Source organism: Dama dama, chromosome 3 (genome assembly GCF_033118175.1).
Source record: "Dama dama isolate Ldn47 chromosome 3, ASM3311817v1, whole genome shotgun sequence".
Lineage (NCBI taxonomy): Eukaryota > Metazoa > Chordata > Mammalia > Artiodactyla > Cervidae > Dama > Dama dama.
This window is the reverse complement of record NC_083683.1, coordinates 59,771,095-59,779,295: the sequence shown is the minus strand read 5'-3', so window position 1 is coordinate 59,779,295 and position 8,201 is coordinate 59,771,095. Positions and strand designations below refer to the sequence as shown.

Sequence of the window (8,201 nt, the reverse complement as noted above, 5' to 3'; positions counted from 1 at the left end):
GTTGCTAACATGTATAAAATTCCTAAAAACATGCCAGACATTGCACTAAATGGGTTTATTCAGGTGTCCTAATTTAATCCCAAACCAAGTACCATTTTCATTTTACAGATGAAGAAATATAAGGCAATGATTCAGAAACTATGTTTCTTAAAGCGCCATTGGAGAAGGAGAAGGCAAGATCTGGAAAGGGATAGGAGCCTGAGCAATGAGAGGCCACCCTCCAGGATGTCCATTCCTAAATGAACCAGAGCAGTTCTGCTTTTATCTGTTTTGCTTATAGATAAAAGTAAATAAAACCTATATCTGTATCTATAAAATCTAAATCTATATCTATAAAATTTAATTTTATAGATAAAATTTAAAGGACAGTTAAAACTGTCCTTTAAAGGGTTCCAAAGTATGATGATCAGTTTTATAGGACAACTTGGCTAGGCTATAGTTATTTTTATTTATTTTTTTTTCCCCCTTTATTTATTTATTTATTTTTTCAGTGGGTTTTGTCATACATTGATATGAATCAGCCATAGATTTACACGTATTCCCCATCCCGATCCCCCCTCCCACCTCCCTCTCCACCCCATCTCTCTGGGTCTTCCCAGTGCACCAGGCCTGAGCACCTGTCTCATGCATCCCACCTGGGCTGGTGATCTGTTTCACCATAGATAATATACATGCTGTTCTTTCGAAACATCCCACCCTCACCTTCTCCCACAGAGTTCAAAAGTCTGTTCTGTAAAAAATATGGAACGCTTCACAAATTTGCGTGTCATCCTTGCGCAGGGGCCACGCTAATCTTCTCTGTATCGTTCCAATTTTCGTATATGTGCTGCCGAAGCGAGCACTATAGTTATTTTTAAATCAAATACTAATCTAGGTGTGGCTGTGAAGGTATTTTGTAGATGTGATTAACATCCATACTCAGGTGACCTTAAGTATGACCTTCAATAATGTGGGTGGGCCTCAGGCAACCAGATGAAAGGTCTTAAAAGCAAAAACTGAGGCTTCCTGGAGAAGAAATTCTGCCTCAAGACCGCAGCATTAATTCCTGCCCGAATTTCCAGCGTGCCTGTCCTACAGACTTTGGACTTGCCAACCCCCACAATCGCACGAGCCAATTCCTTAAAATAAACACCTCTCTCTCAATACACATGTATACTTCAGGGATACTGTGGTTTCAGTTCCAGACCACTGTGATGAAGTGAATATCACAAGAAAGTGAGTCACACAAATGTTCTGATTTCCCAGTGCGTATAAAAGTTGTGTTTACACTATCCTGTAGTCTAGTAAGTGTGCAATAGCATTGTGTCTAAGAAAACATACATACCTAATTTAAAAATCTTATTGCTAACAAATGCTAACCATCACTGAGCCTTCAATGAGTTTTCATCTTTCTGCCAGTGAAGAGCTTAACATCTTGTGAGAAATACCAGGATGTGACAGAGATATGAAGTAAGCTAATCCTGTAGGGAAAATGGTGCCCATAGACTTGCTCGATGCAGGGTTGCCACAAACCTTCAATTTGTGGAGGGGGAAAAAAAAGCCATTATCTGTAAAGCACAATAAAGCAAAGTGTAATAAAACCTAGTATGACTGCCTATGTATATACATCTCAACCTGGTTGCTTTTGTCTCTGGAAAACCCTAATGCACATGGCTTAAACAAAATTTCTATAGCCATGCTACTCACAGTGTGGTCTGCAGGCCCCAGCGTCAACCTCAGCTGGGAGCTTGTTAGAAACCTACCTTCTCAGGCCACACACCAGATCTACTCAATCAGAAACTGCATTTCAGGAGTGAAGCTCAAGAGGGAGGGGATGAATGTAAACATACAGCTGATTCAGTTTGTTGTACGGCAGAAACTAACGCAGCATTGTAAAGCAATTATACTCCAATAAAATAAATAAATAAATTTTTTAAATTGCATTTTAAGAAGATCCCCAGATGATTCCTATGCATGTTAAAACTGGGGGGGTTAGCAGAATGCAGAGAGAATGAACCACAGTGAATTTTACCTGAATAAAATTCTCCAACATTTCAGCCTTGAGGGAAATCCACTGTGGACCTTCTAAAAAAGAATAAAACACCAGCTTGCCTCCTTTGAACTGGATGCCCAGTGGCCGCCTTGTATCAATGTCAGCAACCTGATGAACTTGCCCTTTAGCTCCAGGCCACCATTAAGCTTCCAGGCCATGTGAAAGTGGTAGTCACTTAGTCATGTCCAACTCTTTGTGACCCCATGGATTGTAGCCCACCAGGCTCCTCTTGCCATAGAATTCTCCAGACAAGAACACTGGAGGTTCCAGGAACCTGGGTTTCCTGCATTGCAGGCAGATTCTTTACCATCTGAGCCACTGAAGTGATCATTAGCCCATGAAATAGACCTGTTGAATTTTATCGAAGATAACCTCTCAGCTTGTACTGAATTTACACCCAATTTCTCATCCTCTTCGAGAAAAATCAAGCATTTATTTTTTTTAACCAGTAGGAAAACAAATCCAAGGCTGAGATAAGTGTTAATTCATATTAAATTTTTTCCAAAAGAAGTTGTAAAATAATCATCTAAAAGACAAAGACAGGATTTCCCTGGTGGCCCAGGGGTTAGGAGACAAGTTTTCAGTGCCAAGGGCCAGGGTTCAGTTCCTGCCCAGGAATTAAGATCCCACAAGCCTTGCAGCAAAGCCAAAAAAAAAAAAAAAAAGATATCTTGCAGGCTCAACCTTGGGTGAAATGCATAAGATTTAGAGATTTCTTTTCTTTGACTAAAATTCTGCCTCCCTCTTATCAAGCTTTGCATTCAATTACCACATGCTGCTGGAGAGAGAGAAGTTTAAGATTAACAGTTCCTGCCTAGCCTATTTGTGAGCCCAGAGATCCCAAGCCCGGCAATCACTTTTATGTCATTCTCTGCAGCTGTGTTTTACATTATCTGCAGGCGAACAAATCACTGCCTGCCCTGGATAATGTAACTCAGAATTATTTAAATCATTCCCCACTTCTGCTATAACCATTTTCATAATTCTTTTAGTATTTTGAATAGGCTTGTGGGATGCCATTTTACATCCCCAGAGTCAAAACGAATGACTTAATCTGGCAGCAGACAGTGAACACCTTCATCCTCAGGTACCAAGATCCCCAGGAGAAGGGAACAGCTATCCACTTCAGTATTCTTGCCTGGGAAATTCCTTGGACAGAGGAGCCTGCTGGGCTACAGTCCATGGGGGTCATGAAAAGTCGGGCACAGCAATTCTTCGTAGAAATTAGAACTCTCATGACGTTCCTTCTGGTGGGCAGAGGCCGTCCTGCCTTGACTTTTGTGTCCTCCCACCTGTGGTTCTATGGGTGGAAAACAGAAGGAAAACCAAACCTAACCCGAGTTGAATGCTGAGTTCCTGTGAATGGACCCCCTTCCCTCAGTATCCTGGAGGCCAGAGAGCAGCCTTATAACTCCATTTTAGGGTGCCCTCAACATTAATGTTTCTCAACTGTGAGAGAGTACTGCAGTGTTGCTTTCTGAAATCATAGTCACAACTGGGGATTTTGGTTCAGTTGACCTGGGCACAGAGATGGTGGGAAACTCTCCACAAGTGGTTCTGATAAAGACCTCACCTTGGTTAGGGCCCCCAGCTTTATATAAAGGTGTCAACTTGACTGCTAAAGTTTCCACACTCAATGTTCAGTGAGGTGGTGGAGAGGCTCCCCATGCCCATAAGTAATTCTTCGACACCAGAAGGATGTGTCCTATAGTTCAACCCAATTCTTACTCTACCTGGAGCTAACACCAGATCCCACAGATTAAGGACTCCACCCTACAAGACAGTATGTACCCCACCTCCCAACTTCCTTCTCACGTTAATTTGCTAGAGCAGCTCACAAAACTCAGAGACATTTTATTTACCATGTTGTTATCACTTAGTCACTAAGTTCTGTCCCACTCTTTTGCAACCCCATGGACTGTAGCCTGCCAGGCTCCTCTGTCCATGGGATTTCCCAGAACAAGAACACTGGAATGGGTAGCCATTTCCTTCTCCAGGGGATCTTCCCAAGCCAGGGATTGCACCTGCCTCTCCTGCATTGGCAGGGGGATTCTTTACCACTGAGCCAGCAGGGAAGACCTTTACTTAGCATATTACCAGTTTGTTTTAAAAGGATGTAACTTAGGAACAGCCAGACAGAAGGGATACATAGGGCAAAGGATGTGGGAGGGGCTCAAAGCTGATGCTGTCTGAGCAATGCCCACTCTCTTCACATCTCTGCACGTCCACCTCCCCAGGAGTTTGCCGAACCTTCTCCTTTTGGATTTTTATAGAGACTTTATTACATAGGCATGATTGATTAATTAAATCTTTGGCCATTGAAGATGGATCCAACCTCCAGTCCCTCTCCCTTCCCTGGAGGTCAGGGAGATCAGAGGAGGGATTTCCAACACTCTAATCATGAGGTTGGTTCTCCTGGCAACCAGCCCTCATCCTGAGATATCTTCTAAAAGTCACCTCACTAACATAAACCCAATTGTGGCGGAAAGGGGTTTGTTACAAATAAACTCAAATCACCTTCATGGCTCTGAAGCAATTTCAGGAACTGAGGCCAAGAGGCTGATCAGTATAACAAAAGATGCTCCTACTGCTCCTTTTGCTGGGGAAATTCCAGGAGTTTTGGAAGCTATGAGCTAGGAACCATGGATGAAGACCAAATATACATATGAGAAATATATTTTGGTCATCTAAAGTGCAGCTACACATTAGAATCATTTGGGCTGGAGGTAAGGGGATGTTAAAAAATATGAATGTCTGTAGTAAACAAATTTTAACCAAAGAAAAAAGGGGGTGGAGGAAGGATAAATTAGGAGTTTTGGATTAGCAGATACAAACTACTACAAAATAAACAACAAGGTCCTGCTGTGTAACACAGGGGAGTGTATTCAATATCCTGTCATAAACCATAATGGAAAAGAATATTAAAAAAGAATATATAAAAAAGAATATATATATCCACTGGAGAAGGAAATGGCTACCCACTCCAGTATTCTTGCCTGGAGAATCCCATGGACAGAAAGCCTGGTGCGCTACAGTCCACAGGGTCACAAAGAACAGACACAACTAAAGTGACTGAGCACACACACGCAGATAGATAGATATATATAAAACTTAATCATTTGGCTGCTTCCCAGGTGGCGCGAGTGGTAAAGAACCGCCTGCCAAGGCATCAGACAGAAGAGATGTGTGTTCAATCCCTGGGTCGTGAAGATCTCCTGGAGAAGGGAATGGCAACCCACTCCAGTATTCTTGCCTGGAGAATCCCATGGACAGAGGAGCCTGGCAGGCAACAGTCCATAGCCTCACATAGAGTTAGATACGACTGAGGTAACTTAGCATGCGTGCATGCAGAAACTAATGTAATGTTGTAAATCAACTGTACTTTAATAAAAAATATTAATATCTGGATTGAACCTCAGATCAAGTAAATTCCAAATGTTTTTGGAATGAGTCCTGGGAGGCATATTTTTTAAAGCTTCCAGGTGATTCCAATGTGCAACCAAAGTTGAAAACCATCAAGTCAGGAATTCTTTGCATTATGACTTCTCAAACTTTAACAAATGAACACTCTTGATACAAGTCTGACCCTGATTCTGACTCAGCAAGTCTGCTGGTGGAGCCTGGGAGTCTGCATTCCTAGTAAACTTCCAGGTGATGTTAATGGTCCATAGGCTACACTGAGTAGAAAGGCATTTCTCATAGTCTATTCCTTACCCCAGTGTTAATAAATTTTTATTCAACTGAGGCCATGAGTTAAAACACAGGATGCTCAGCTTAATTTTAATTTCAGATAAACAACAAATAATTTTAGCATTAGGATGTCCCAGATACTGCATTCTTATATTTTTAAAAAACTGTCCACTTTTTATCTGAAATTACTAAAATTTATCTGGACACCGTATTTGTTTTGTTTTGCTAAATACGGCAACAAATTTCTTGATCTTTCTGCTTTGTTTTGATGGCAAAAGTGACAGATGTTGAGAAACTGATGTTACTTTATGTCTATGGGCCCTTATCTTTTCAGGATGGAATGCCTGAGAATATAGTGAGTATTATTCACACTTCCTCCCAGAAGAAAGAAAAAATATGTCCACACACTTAATGTTGTGCATATAGTTTCCAGGGCTTGTGGTCCCTGCCTAAAGCCCAGCTGTGAAATCCTGGAATGAGCCATGGATACTGGGTGAGAAAGCCATGTTTTTCTCTTGCTCAGAAAAAGAAAGTCTTTCCCAATCACCTATATTTCCCAGAAAGATATTTTGCGGGTCACTAACTTCACAAAATGTTTATAGATTTTGCATGAGAAAGATTTATTGGGAAACATGGGGAAATGCTGGATCAAACAAAGTAGGTTTCTCTATTACAGGATCTGACAAGTGTTTAACATACTGTGTTTGGGACTCTCCCAAAAGGAGACAGTATCTAGTATTTCCCAAAAGTATTTGATCTGGGGGACTTCCCTGGTGGTCCAGTGGTAAAGCGTCCGCCTGCCAAAGCAGGGGACACAGGTTTGATCCCTGGTCCAGGAAAATCCCACACAGGAATAACTAAGTCCGTATGCTCCAACTATTGCGCCTGTGATCTAGGGCCTGGGAGCCGCAACTCCTGAGCCCCCGAGCTGCAACTACTGACGCTCATATGCCTACAGCCAGTGCTCCACCGGAGATGCCACCACAATAAGAAGCCTGAGCAACTCAACTACAGAGTAGCCCCTGCTCACCACAACTAGAGAGAGCAGCAGCAGAGACCCAGATCAACCAGATAAATAAATAATTTGGTCTGTAGGATATCTCCCAGGATTAGCATTATCTAAAATAAAATACTCTTTGAGTAATGTTGCCTAAATTAATCTGCTTCATTGTTTTTCTTCTTAGTATGAAAAGAAAAAATGCTCCTTATGGAAAATTTGGTAGTAAAGAAAAATAAAATAAGAAAATGTTACTCATAATCTTATGATCCAAAGATAACATGTTAGCCTATTTTCTTATAAACCATGAAGGCTGATGGCTCAGGATGTAAGTTTTCATGAGGCAAAATAGGATTTTTTAGTGTGAGAAGGGAGCCTTGATAGGCTGGAGGAGAATGAGTGGAGTAGGAAAAGGTTAACTATTTGAATGTTAATGGAAATAAGTAGGAGGGGTCCAGGAGATAATTTTCCAATTTAGCTCTCTTACTGTAGATAAGAGATCTTATAATTAGATTTCTAGGTATCTATTCCCAGTTGCTAAATTTCTGATAAACACACTGCCGAGATCTGACCCCCTGAGCACAGCGATGACTCCATAACTTCAGCTCATATTCTGTCACCATTTCTTGCATTTACCACTTCATTTGCTCTTGAAGACAAGCAGTATTGCTAGTTCTGGCAGTTGAGTGTTTTGCTATAACCACTGAAATAGAATTAACATTCTCCACCAAAGTCATAATATCACATCTGTGAAAGGATCTTGATTGGAATGGAACTGGAGGATATGAAATAGAGACTCTCATGCATTCACCCTTGGAAAAACTGAACTTAAGATCCAAAAGCCTGATCTACAGAAGGCTGAGACTCATCTCCTGACCAGTGAACACAACACAATTACTAGTAATTTGAGCTTGCCTTAGTTTATCTCTTTATTTAGGTTGACACAACCTTTTATCATCAATGTAAAAAAATAACTACTACCCTTATAACCCTTAATATTTAGCACTAAAACTCAGCACTTTTTTACAGGTTACATGACTAGAGTGTAACAGCCACTCTGGGAAGGGCAAGAATATTGATGGGTGTTATTGCCTTTTTAATTGTGAACAGATATTAAGTGATCTACTCAAGCAAGTGAGTGGCAGAGTTTGAATCAGAACTACCATCTTTGATTCCACCCTCTGTGCTGTGGTATAAAGCAACCAAAGAGAACAGATTATGTGCCATGCTTCATTTTCAAGACTTTGAACAGATTTATGTTTTCATGGGAGACAGAAGAAAATATTTTTTGAGTTTAGTAAGTATAGGCATTCTTTAAGCATGGAATTTATTTTAAAAGGAATCTCATCTCTCATTCTTCTGCTACATTTCTGGGCCCCGCTGCCTGAATGTTTCAAAATAAATAATGTGTTCTTAATGCTATGAGCACAAACTTGAACTAAATTCTGAAATTTTCACTTGAAAGATCTTTAGTAGGTGCTT

The 8,201-nt window shown here is 40.9% G+C and overlaps 1 non-coding gene across 1 annotated transcript; it reads right to left on the bottom strand.

Annotated features, from left to right (window-relative positions):
• Positions 1 to 735: 735 nt before the first annotated feature.
• On the bottom strand, positions 736 to 842 carry LOC133049525 (U6 spliceosomal RNA). Its single transcript, XR_009691350.1, has one exon. It is a non-coding gene; the product is annotated as a U6 spliceosomal RNA (small nuclear RNA).
• Between the last annotated feature and the right edge of the window lie 7,359 nt (positions 843 to 8,201).